Source organism: Camelus bactrianus, chromosome 12 (assembly GCF_048773025.1).
Source record: "Camelus bactrianus isolate YW-2024 breed Bactrian camel chromosome 12, ASM4877302v1, whole genome shotgun sequence".
Classification (NCBI taxonomy): Eukaryota; Metazoa; Chordata; class Mammalia; order Artiodactyla; family Camelidae; genus Camelus; species Camelus bactrianus.
The window spans coordinates 56,641,189-56,654,320 of NC_133550.1; the positions used below are offsets into that span (position 1 = coordinate 56,641,189).

At 44.4% G+C, this 13,132-nt stretch overlaps 1 protein-coding gene across 2 annotated transcripts in view; it reads left to right on the forward strand.

Annotated features, from left to right (window-relative positions):
* Positions 1–13,132, forward strand: part of PTPRR (protein tyrosine phosphatase receptor type R) — a 228,504-nt gene that overhangs the window by 62,949 nt on the left and 152,423 nt on the right. The gene's annotated exons all lie outside the window — the stretch shown is intronic.

The window sequence follows — 13,132 nt, forward strand, 5'->3', positions numbered from 1 at the left end:
TAGTCTGAGCACATTGATCAGAGTTACTTCTCTGCATGGTCACTTCATGGTGTCTCTGTTGAATCCAATCCCTGTCCTGAAGATTTTGACGGAGATTATTCTGGAATTCCCTTAATCTTAATCTCCCGCTGTGTAGTGAAGGATGTTCAAGTGGAGACACGAGGACAACTCCTCCCCCTCCCCAGGGCCCCAGCTCTCCTGAAAGGGTGAGGAGTTTGCAGTGAGCGCACCCCGTGGTTTGCAACAATGATCCACTGTTAACTCTCCCATGTGCTTTCATCCTTGTGGTTCAGAGTCACTGAAATCTCTATCCTGTGTTGGAAAGAGTAGAGTTGAAGCAGCAGTCCAGCTACAATCAGAGACTCAAAACTTAATATACTTTAATTCAGAAGTGGTTGTGGGAGGCAGAATTATGCCCCCAGAGATGTCCATGTCCTAATTCCTGGAAGCCGTGAGTGTGTTACTTTACGTGACGGGGGGAAATGAAGTTGCAGACAGTTAAGTCTCCTAATAAATTGACCCTGAGATAGGGAGATTGTCCTGGATTTCTGGGCCCAATGTAATCACAACGGTCCTTGAAAGTAGAAGAGAGAGGAAAGAGAGCAAGTCAGAGTGATGCAGTGTGAGGTCTCAGTGTGCCACTACTGCCTTTGAAAATGGAAGGAGGGCGCCACAGGACAAGAATCATGACGTCCTCTAAAAAGTGGAAAAAGCAAAGAAACAGTGTCTCTTCTGCCCTGGCACCTGTGAAAGTGAATGTGGTCGGGTAGACACTGATTTTTAGCCCAGTGAAGCCCACGTCAGACTTCTGATGAACAGAACTGAAAGATAAACTCGCATTTTTTCAAGGCAATAAATTTGAGATAATTTGTTATGGCCGCAGTAGTAAATTAATATAGTGGCATCCCAGGAACAAACACGAAATCAGAATCCAGTGACCGTAGTTACTTAATTCATGTTTCAAAATCCAAAGGCATGGTCCCATTTATGGGACAGCAGTCAAGCCAAGAAGAGGGCATTAATATTGAAGCACAGCACGGGCACTTTGGTTTTGAACTACCAGTGATTTGTACCTGCTTCTAAGAAAGGCATTTTAAGCATCGATAAGAATACCAACCAGTGTCCGAGATCCACAGGTGGAGGGAGAAAGGCTAGTCTCCATCCCTGGCCCACAGAGGATGCGAACAGTCAATCCGTTGCCAAGAAGGTAAGCCCAGAACCATATCATAACCAGGCTCTCTGTACTTGTCACGAGGTTGATAATCCAATAATCATTACTTTTACTTGCTAACTGCCTATGGGTATTTCTTATACCGTTAGAAGAAGGGGGTTTGCAGACCATTAAATGTTATCTCGTGGAATGTTTTATCCTCCTAATTTAAATACCCCAAACCAATGTTGATATAATTACACTAGATTATAATAATAGTTTTTAAATAGCCTGTGTAACTTCACAGATGAAGCATATGTTGCAATTATAAATTCCCAAGACTTTTTCCCTTAATCTTTAGCAATTTAAAGTATCTGATTTGTGGTAATCTTGTTCAAATTATCAATAATATATTGAATGTCTCTAAGGCATATATGTCCACACATACTGCACACACAAGATAAAGAGGAATAAGAAAGACTGTGGCTTTACTTCCCTTTTCTACAAAACTCCATCCTGGTACCTAGACCAGGTGGACAGGCAAGTTGATCTATGAGTTCATCAGAGGCCCACAGTGTGTCTTCTTGCTGCTCCATCGTACTACAGGGGATAATTCTATCCGCATTCACATCACCATGTCACAACATCACTCAGCATCACAGTGTCCACATTCTGGTCCATAAGGGGAGACCAGAGGAAGCAGAGGGCAAACAGCTTCTGTTCAAAGGGATGCAGAAAGGTGCACACACACACACAACTGCTACTGACATCTCGTTAGCCGGAACCGAGTTACACAGCCGTCCCAGGCTACAAGAGAGCGTGAGTAATGTGATCTGTAGATGGGTGACCACATGTTCAGCTAAAATTTGGAGGATTCTATTTATTAAGGGAAATGGAGAGTCTGGATGTTGGGGGAATAATTAGCAATCTCTGTTTCGAGAGTTAGAACAATCCCTACCAGTCAAACCAGCTTTGTCTGCTATTCTTTGTGTGTGTGTGTATCCTCACCTTATTCCTGTGGTAATTTGCCTGGTTTTGACCTGTTTCTGGCTGCCTGTTTGCTCCCTTTGTCTTCCCTTCTGTATCTATGTTTGCCCATCATGGCTTCACTTGCCCTTGCTACCACCTTACAGTCCTTTCCCGGTACGTTCCTGTGATACCGTTTTTGGTTTATGGTTGACTGTCACTCTTGTATTCTGTGTGTAAGTGGTCACCTTCCCAGCCAGCCAAATAAGCTGGGATCCCAAATAGCTCAGGGTCTTCCCTTCCATTCCCAAATAATCTCAACCAGTGATGTGTGACGCAAATCATCTTTATGCCGACAGCATCTGAGAGCTTTATCCTTTGCCAGAATGCATTACGGAAGAGTGACATCAGCAGGTTTTACGTTTTAGTGTGATTGGCCTTTAGAGTAGATAAAGCTTGTGCTGAATAGTTAGTAGCTCTACTTAATTTAGACTTCTTTGAGACAAAATCTACATTAAGTGGTCAGTATGCAACCTTATTCGTGATGGCCCATCCGTTGTGACGTAGGACTAGCAGTGATGCGGGTGGACCTCCAAGGATACCACCCCCGATGGGTTACTTATTCCTGTACTTTTTCTTGTCATCTTTAAGACGCTTTCTTGGCATTTTGAATTTTTTCTTTGCTTGTTTTATAAAGGAATGCCAAGAGAGTGAGGTCTGGCATCCATGGTCAAAGTAAAGAGACGTTTCCAGGGCAATCGCTTTCTCTGTAATAATCAGCAAAAGAAATATATAGATTGAACTTGTAGTGGGGAAAGTATAACAGTCCACCAAAATGAGGCATATTGGCTTTCTGTCAAAGTAACTGATTAGTGCTTATGAAGGCAGCCAGTGGCCTCAGCGTCATAAAACACAAGAAACAGAAGAACACTCAGAGAAGATACAGCCCAGCATCCTTCATTTGACTGATTGAAACCCACATCCGAGGAAGTGGGGGGATTTTTGCCCGGGAAAGCCAGAACCGGAACCAGGGGTTGATGCTCAGTGCAGAACCCGGTATCTTGGATTCCTGACTTACCTACATTTGTAGCTTTTATCTCTTCTTACTTGTTCCATTTGTTTTTTGTTTACTAACGCAGTTGCTTTCATTTGGAAAATGCTGAAGGAAATAAAGTCTGGTCATTTGTCTAACCAGTTCTACAGATTCCACATGCCAGGTAAACATACCCCAAGTCAGAGGAAACAAAAACACATGCAGACACATATACGAGAGTAGAAAGAGAACTGTAACACTCTTTGAAGACTTCCAGAAGTTCACAACTTGAAAGACCTTTAGTAGTACACAACTCAGTTGAACAGCAGAATGGTTTTTTTGTTGTTGTTGAAGGTCATGAAAAAATGAGTCCCAAGTCAATTTTATAAGCTTGAAATAATATTGTATCACTGGCTTTTGTCCTAGCTTTGATCAAACTTGCCTATGAATTTTTAGAAGGAAAATTGGACCTAACTCTTGAGAATTTCTTTCCTGAATGAAAGGGTCCTGAAAACGATAGAATTTCCTAACTGCGTGAAGAGCAGCAGGAAGCTGGGCAGACACGGGAACAGCATTGGCCGTGAGGGAGCTCCCCTGGGGCAAGAGTTCCCTCCCAGCTTCACTAGGGCTCCTGCTCTCTGTCCCCAAACTCACAGGGGTCAGAACTCCCGTTTCTGGCTTGTTTACCCAGGAGTCATCAGCGAGATTCGTGGGAGCTTCACCCAAGAGTTTGTCACCAGCTTCTCCAAGGTGGTGCACAGCTCAGGGACAGCCTTGCCTCTGACTACAAGCCAGTGCTCTTTTCACGAAGTCATCCCTGCAACTAACTGTGGACATATGTCTGACTGTAAATTAACTCTGAGCGTCAACTACTTCCAATACGAGATGCTAGAAAAGTGTTTTCCAGCCAGGAAGGCAAGTGATCAGGATGGATGCCTTGTATGTAGAATGGCAAATACTGTCTCCTAGAGGAACCTCCTTAAAAAGGTTCTTTTTTTGAAAGGATTACTCTTTAAGGATTATCTGGGAATAACTTCATTCTATTAGTCAACAATTACATTTTGAGGACCTGCTATGTCCTAGGCATGATTCTAACCTTGGAGGAATCAATAAAAGGAAGGAACACCCTGCCCTGATCAACCTTACGTTCCCATCACTGGAACTCTCGTGATTTGAATAACTCAAGCAGTTTCTCTAATAGGTGCCGACACCAAATTAATTTGAGGAAATGAGCTAATTTTTGCACTTTGCACTAACCATGTGATTCTGTCAATTGAAAAGGGAGATTTTCATGTATTGAAACTTTCACTTTGGTGGCCAAAGAGATTTGGGGATATGTAGAGGAAGATGGCTCAGAACACTGTCATTCAGTAGGGCTTTGCGACACAGATATATAAGCTTGTCACCATAAATATGGAGCAAAAACCTTCCACTCTGTAAAACATTTAAAAAAAAAACTTTTAAATAAATTTAAAAATTTTTTAAAGATTGCATAAGTAAGTGTAAATATATTTATCTTTAAAAATAAGTTGCCATATTGTAAAGGCCAATAAATATATTTATCTTTAAGAATAAGTTTCAAAAATGGGTGCCATATTCTAAAGGCCATCGAGGTGCTATGGGATGTCCAGAGTCCCACAGTAGCAGCAAGGGCTTCTCTGGTGCCCCAGTGCCAAAGGCTATTTTGTAGTTAAGTTTAGTCCAAGCCCCATGAGGCTGTTATTTGTGGCAAAAAGCAAGGTTCCTGTTCCCCACAATGTGCCCAGGCAGATTCAAAAGTTAATAGCTGCCTGAATCTGTAGAAAGCCTGCTGATGGAGTCAAAGCCAAACTCATTGTATGCCCTCTTCCAAGTGTGATCACACACGTGGCCCCGGTGGCTGTTTGAAGAATTGTAAGGGAGGGCATGAGCAGACCTGGGGAAGCTTCTCCTGTGTATTCCATCGACGCTACCTGGGGCCTTCTCAAGGGCATTATAGATGCCACATCTAATTCCATCAGGGGTCTCTCTGGTTTGCCACATGCAAAGTGAGCTCACCACTTGTCAGCTTAGATAACCAAACCATGGCAAGGTGCAGGGACAGGGAAGCATTGCTTTCTCCTACCTGTTGAGGCTTATTGTGGGGTTTGGGTCTCCCTGGGTGCAGGTGATGGAAGTGAGGGCACTGTCCTCATTAACCCTACAAGTCCTCGCCCTCTAATTCCCCCCCTGAAAGGTGGTGGCTCTCCAGCTCCCAGGCTGTTTCTTGTCTCACCATCCACTCCCAGGACTTCAAGCACCATCTTTACACTGAAGTCTCCCAGGAAATTGTCTCCAGCCCACCTGGGTGTCTCATAGCACATCCTACAAAACTTGTCAGAAACTGGACTCATCACCTCCACGCCCCGCTTCCCTGCCCACGTATCCACCTCGCCTATTCCTGCCCCTGTATTTCCAGCCTCCGTGAGTGACAGGAGTCACTCAACACTCACTTTCCCACCTAGAAACCTGAGTGACATCCCCTATACGTCCTTCTCCCTCACTGCCGCTTTGAACCCATCACCACTTCCTGCTTGTTCTCTTCCTGTGAGCTCTTCAGTCCGTTATGTCCTCTGCATCCCTGTCAATGTTACGTCCTCAGCATGTTCCCAGAACCGTCATGGCATCCTCCTGTCCCAACCTCTGTTTCTCTTCCTTGACCCATTCTCTTAACCACTCAAGTATAAGTGCGAATCTAATGGTGCCGTATGACTGCTAATATCCTTCAGTGGAATCTCATCACCTTCAGAATAAAATCCAAGTGACTTTCCAGCCCCCTTTCCCACACTGCACACTCTGCACTCCACCCTAGTACATTAAATGACTTGAACTTCTCCCAGTGTACCACATTCTCTCAGGTACTCTCTGCCTGGAATGCCCTTTGTCTATAATATTTAAAAATTTGAGATAACATTTAAAAACCAGAGGTTTTCACATTTCTTAAACATCTGAGTTTTGAACTTCTCTTGAAAAATCCGTTCTGGCAGCATAGAGCCCGCGTTCCCACCCAGCAACTATTGGCCAGAGTTCCAGGCAGCCAGCCCTGCAGATAGAAGCTCGTCTCTCTATCTCGCACCACTAATCTCAAGCCCTGCTGGCTCTGCTCATTGACTTTACTTGTCTGCTCACTGTTGGCATTTGAATCTGCAATCCCTGACCTACAGAAATGCAAAAGCTTCCAAAATCATTTACCAGTGAATCATAGAACTTCCAGCATATGGGACAGTTGCAATGCCATGACTTAAATAGTGTTGGCTTTAGTGAGCAAGAAATTCTGCCCTGTTATTCTATTCCAGGCATTGGAAGTAACAAATTTGGTAACATAAAGTTTTTCTGGCAACGCTTTGCTTTATTGCACTTCACAGATACTGAGTTGTGTTTTTTTTTTTTTTTCAAATGGAGGGTTTATGGCAACCCTGCATTGAGAAAGTCTGTCAGCACCAATTTTCCAACAGCATTTGCTCACTTCACGTCTCTATGTCACATTTTGGCAATTCTCACAATATTTCAAGCCCCTCCACCAGTAAAAAGATTCCAACTGGCAGAAGGCTCAGATGATGGTTAGCATTTTTTTTTAGCAATAAGGTATTTTTAATTGAGGTATGTACACTTTTTAACAGAACGCTATTGCACACTTAATAGATTACAGTATAGCGCAAACATAACTTTTATACACACTGGGAAACCAAAAAATCCATGTGATGCACTTCGTTGTGGTACTCACTGTATTGTGGTGGCCTGGAACCAAACCTGCAATATCTCGGTGGTGTACCTGTATCTATTGAGGTCTTTGAGGAGACACTGGAAATTGCGAAAGAAAGATTTTGTTTCAGAATGTGAACATTAAAACTAAAAACAGGTCGGTGAGCAAGAATGTGTCGCATCAGGTTTCATCGTAATTTGGGTGCTATAGAAAAACCCTTAAGTTGGGTTTGAGAGGTAAGATCTATGTTGGAAGGCTTCCTGACCATTAAGACTTTAAGCGATCTGGGAAGAGCCATAGGGATCATAGACCATAAATGTGACCTGAAAAAGGAAATGCTTTCCTTGGAAATAAAAAGCTTCTTGTGGCTGCACTCAGGTGAGCCCACGGGCGGGCCTGAAGTGACAGCTTGCCATCTGTCCTGCAGGAGCTGGCTCTGCGCAACACCAGCCCAGACGAAAATGGTAACACTCGTGTGGGCTGCTCTATTTTGTAGCATTTGTAACAACAGAACACTTCACGCAGAAGGAAGCCAGAGCCTTCTGCAGCTGATTGGGGGTGGGGTGGGGTGGGGGGTAGAAGCCCTTATTTCCTCTGAATCCATCTTCTCCACGCATGGGCTCCAAGAAGCACCTTTCAATTTTCTCAGCATTCTGGCTCCTTGTTACGGAAAATGCCAAATGATAACGTGAAAGAGCTTAGCTGAGCTTCACCTGTGCTGGTGATTGGTGATGATGCCTGCGAGCCCATTAAGATTGTTGGCTCCAAAGTAGTGAGGTCCTGCCGTCTGGTGACCTGCCAATGAAATGCTTTTAAACTTACTCCTATCCCCAAATTCACAAATTAAATGGAAGACTAATTTAATATATTCAATATCTATCATTCACAGTTTTGCATAGTAGGGTTAAAAGTGTGAAATCTCTGGCTTCAAATCACTACTCGTTAGCTAAGGGAACTCGGTAAAGTTACTTAACCTCTCTGTGCCGCATTTTCCTCACCTGGGAAATGGGGATAATGACAGTATGTTTTCCTTAGGGTCGGGAGGATTTAAAGAGCTAATACAAGTAAACTTTAAAAAGTGGCTAGCACCTGTGTTAGCTGTCATCCTCACTCGCTATGTCAGACACTGTCCTAGGTCCTGAATATCTACTGTGAACAGAGCAGATAGGGTCCCTGCCTTCACAGAGCTTAGACTTGTGGTTGCCTATGAAAAGTGTAAAATATTTCCTGGCTACTTTGATTCCAACCATTTCCAGACAGATTATTTGAATGCAAAAGAGAACTGAGAGCCCCTGATGGCAGCCTTTTTTCGCTGGCAAGGAGATCATATCTGTTCACAAGGATGTCCCCTGGCTGAAGCACAGAATGTTGACAGCCTGGTCAGGTGAGAGATCAGTGATTGTCTTTTAGATTCAGAGGTGCTGGTTTGGCGATGCTGCTGTCCATAGCTGTCACAGCTTTAAAAAGTAACACAAGCTGCTTGAGCAACTGTGGTGGACTGTACTATCATTCAGGAGATTCACTGCTCCTCCCTGGGAGAGTACTGATGGCAGACTTGGCCAAGTGACTTGCTTTAGTTGATAAAATTAGAGTGACGTGACATTTGTCACTTCTAGGCAGGAGCTTTAGAGCCAGGGTACGATCAACCATGCTCTTTTCCCTGCCTCTGAGATTGTGGATGCACATCCAAGAGAAGCCTGGGTCTCTGAGATAGGACCCTTTGTATATGGAGTGCATGAGTGAGAATAATTCTTTATTGTTCAAGCTACTGATGATTGTGGTGTCATTTGTTACTGTACCATCATCTAGCCTGTTTTAACAAACACATCATGCCCAGGTATGTCTGGTTGCTATGATGGCCAGAAAACCCAACTGCATCAACCCTTCAACCTCAGGACCTCATACTGCCCCCAAAGTGCACTTTTTTGTTTGTTTTATGTCCTTGATGGCTCCATTAGTGCTTCTAGCCTTGCTGTTCCCTTGGAGGAAATTCATGGTAGGAGAATGAGCTCTAGCTCTAGACCCACATCCCGAGATGGAAGTCCAGCTCCTTCACTATCTAACTTTGTCATCTTCAGCAAATCGATCAATCTAAATGTCAATTTTATTTGATTTTACAATATCTTTATGTGATATCATAAAATCTGCTTAATGTACCCCAAGTTTGTTCTTAGGAAACACTTTATAAAGTTTTGTTTGTTTGTCTTTTACTAATATAGAAAAGTATTTTTAGTTCTTAAGAACCCCCCTCAACCTATGAAACTCTCAGCCAACAATACCAGTTGACTGACAGGCATGGCTACAAAAGGCGGGGCTCCTTGGATGATTGGTTTATAAGTGGGAGGTCAAGGTCCTCAACTGGTATGTCCTTACTCAGAAACGCACTTCTCAGTCCAAAAGTCCCATTCAGAAAGAAGAGACTTGATGACAACTTTTCTTGGTCTTTCAAGGGACACATTTTCCTATGCCAAATAATATTACAGTTGTCTTTAAAATGCAGTCAGGGAGCAAAGCTTAGACCCAGCCACCAATACACAGAATTATTTTGATTGAAAGAGTAGGTAAATAAATGCATTCATCCCCAAGTCACTCTCATAAATGCTTTGTCATCACTCACATCGTTTGTAATAGCTCGAGGATTTCTCCCAGCCCTGGAAGACTCAAGGCAGAGTAGGAGCAGAGGCAGTTAGAATATTCTTTCCTATCATTCTTTCTCAAGAAGACTCCTTCTCAGTCTTCCAAGGAATCTTAATTGACAGCACAATCTGATTTAGATTCATTCATTTATTCATTCATTCCTTTATCCAGTTTTTACTGAGTGACTATTAAGTGCCAGTTCTTGTTCTAGACATTGAGGTACAGACTAGACCAGTCTCTGCCTGCATGGAGCTTACATTCTGATGGGGAAAACAGATAATCAATGACTAGCTATATAAATAAGATGATTCTAGGTCATGATAAATGCCATGAAGGTGATATCAGAGGGCCACACCCAAGGTGTCTGGAAGGGGGCAGGGTAATGCTAGTTCAGGCCAGGCTACAAGAGAAGACATCCTGAAAAGCTGACCTTTGAATCAAGGTCTGAACTATGAGAAGAAGCTCATGAAAATCTTCAAGTGGAAGAACATTCTAGGCAGGGGAAAGAGTAAGTGCAAAGGCCCTGAGGCAGGAATAAGCTTGATACGTTCACAGAATAGAAAGCAGGCCGATATGATTAGCAGGTAGTGATTAAAGGGTAGAGGAGGTAGGGGTCAGATCCTGTCGGGCCTTGAGAAGTAAGACAAGGATTTTAAGATTTTCTTTTGGACCTAATGAGAGTCACTGGAGAGTTTTTGGCAGAGGATTGGCATGATCTGAAGCAAAGAACTAATGAATTGAAAATGTTTTGCAATCATTCATACCCTTGAGCATTCAAGTGATCGGTTGATGTTGACAATATTTTTCCTCAATCCCAAAATCCCAGCACATGAATTGACAAGGCTAGGTGTGCTCATGGGGCTAATAAGAGAATATTTTAAATCAGAATTATTTGGGGAAAGCATAGGATAAATATTCACCCTGTCTCTAACTGTGCCTAGCCATATGCATCTTGTCGTGGGGAATAAAAAGACTGGGTTCTTAGCTCTGTATGATTTGTAGACGGTGTTTCTTGAGTGTTATTAAAAAGAAACTTCAAGGAGTTTCCAGGCAGGAGGTGGGGAGCAGATGACACAGCGGGGCTTGATAGCAGGAGTCGTGTTCTCAGCCGTGTTCTCAGCGTTACCACCACCCTGTCCCTGGGTGTGAGGTGATGGATGTGAGTGCCCCACCCTTCCCACCCTCTTCTCACCTTCTCCATTATCACTACTGCATTTGCACCTCACTCCTTCTCCTCTGCACCCCATTATCACTCTCCCATTTCCAGATGAATTGGAGGAAAGGTGTTACAAGAATTTCAGCCTTTTTCTCCATAATAACCTAGGATTTTGATGACACTGACATTTATTCCTCCTGCCATCTCTTTCTCTCCTTCTGTCATTACCTCCTTCTTCCCCTTCTTTCCCTCTCGTCTCTCTCAACACCTCCCTTTTCTAGGAGGGTTTCACCCAGGACTTCAGAAAGCCCCAGACTAAAATCCACTATGGTAGAGGTAGGTACTTTCTGAAAAAGAAGATTGATCATCAGTATAGTTAAATCAGGGATATTTACTTATCAAAGCTTATTGTTTAATAAAAGAAGACTCATGATAGGTTTTCCATATTGAAAATGGCTGAGATTGCTGAAGTGTCAATTATAACATGGCAGCCATGTTATCTTACATGGGTTTTTTAAATTTATTTTATTTTACTTTGGGATGGGTCATTAGGTTTGTTTGTTTGTATATGTTAATGGAGGTACTGGGAATTGAACCCAGGACCTTGCGCATGCTAAACAGACACTCTATCACTGAGCTATACCCTATCCCCCTTACATGGTTATTTTATAGCAATCATCTCTTCCCCCATTTATTGAGAAGTTTTGGTGTGCCAGGCACAGTGTGAGATGCTGGAGGAGATATAAACAGGCAAAGACACACTCCTGCCCTCCAGAACAAATATCCAGCAGGGCAGTGGAGACCCCACAAGGTACCATAGGACAGGAGAGGCAGTAACAAGGGCGATTACAGAGGCAAAACCAAGGATAAATGGGAGATTAATTCCAGCCGGCACCTTGGGAAGGCCTGATAGAGAAGGGATTTGAGAAAAGACCAGATGACAGGACCTCTCCCTGCTTTAAGGCAGTCCCAGGCCTCTCTCCTCCATTAGCATTAAACCAAGGCCCACGCACCTGCATTTCAGATAGTCAGTGGCTGCTTCTGGCTCTGTAGAATTCTGAGCTGTGTGTTGGGAATCGGGTGCAATTTTATTAGCAGCAAGATAAAGTAGTGATGGCAAGTGAGCGCGCTCAAGCCAGGCTGCTTGGATTGGAATCCTGCCCGCATCGAGTAGTCTGTAGGTGACTATAGGCAAGTAGCTTAACCTTTCTCTTCAGTTTCCTTGACAGTAAAGCGGAGTAAAAATATTGTTCACATGAACTCCTTCTGTCATTCATGGAAGCACTTACAACAACCGTTGGTACATGAGTAGCCCTTGATGGATCTTGTATGTAGATGGGGAGTAAATGGATATAAAGCACTTAGAATAGTTCAGTTCTGGTGGCCCACTGTCAAAGCCGGACGTGAGAGTCACCTCTGTCCGGTCCTGATGGAGTGGGGCTTTCTCGTCTTTACGCTTACACAGGCGCCCCCTTGCGGAGGCAGAGCCAAATATTTGCAACGCCGTCTTGCTCTCCAGTTCTAGGAGGACGGGAAAGCAGGAAGACGCGGCGGCTGACATCACCAGCCGCACGGCCACCCCGTGGCTTCTCCCAGGCCAGGCAGCCGCTGCGATCAGGGCTAGCCAAGGGGCCAGTGATCCATTTGGAATCAAGCACTGTGTGTAAACCATGCGATGGGACTTTCATCTGCCTGTTCATGGTTTGTTTGTTTTTTTTTTTTTGAGGTTATTGAATACAGTTATACTTCATACCCTTCACAGTGGCTTTTAGCTGTCAGTTCCCCAGGGAGATGTTAAAGTTCATTGGATGATCGCCCCTTATACTTTAAAAAACATTTAAATTTCTCGAAAGTATATATTTCTTCAACTGAAAAAAGATTTGCTGAGTGGCTACTGTATGCCTGGCACTACGTGAGGCCTGAGGACGCAAGAGGGAATAAAACACAGCCCCTGACTTGAAAGGCTCATTATCAGACAGTTCCAGCACAGAATGTTGAGTGATGAGTTAGGACCCAGTGAAGGATGCTGTGAGGACACACAGTGAGGGGCTGCCTCCACAGAGGGAGTGGTGTCTAATGCTGGCGGCTCCGTGGATGCTAAGGGTTGCTGAGGGAGGGAGAGTCTGGTCCTGGGGGTAGAGGAGCGTTTCCCTCACTGCTGAGCTGCGTCCACTGCTTACCTGGCCACAGAGCCCTGCCCCCACCCACGTGGCCACCTAGACAGTTGAACCGGGGCCCCCAGGCTGAACCCCCGACCCAGCTCCTGATGAGACAGCCGGAGTGGCCCTTTCTGGCTAGCCCTGCCCTGGTTGGCTCTCTCTCCACTGCTGCTGGCCTTGCCTGCTGGCCTCGGGGACCTCTGGGTGGTCTGACCTCTCCCGGGCAAGGACCTCCCGGAGCTGGGGTCAGGCCTTGCCCTCTCCTGGGGACCCCAGTCTTCACTGTTGCTACCGCATGCTGGGGACTGGA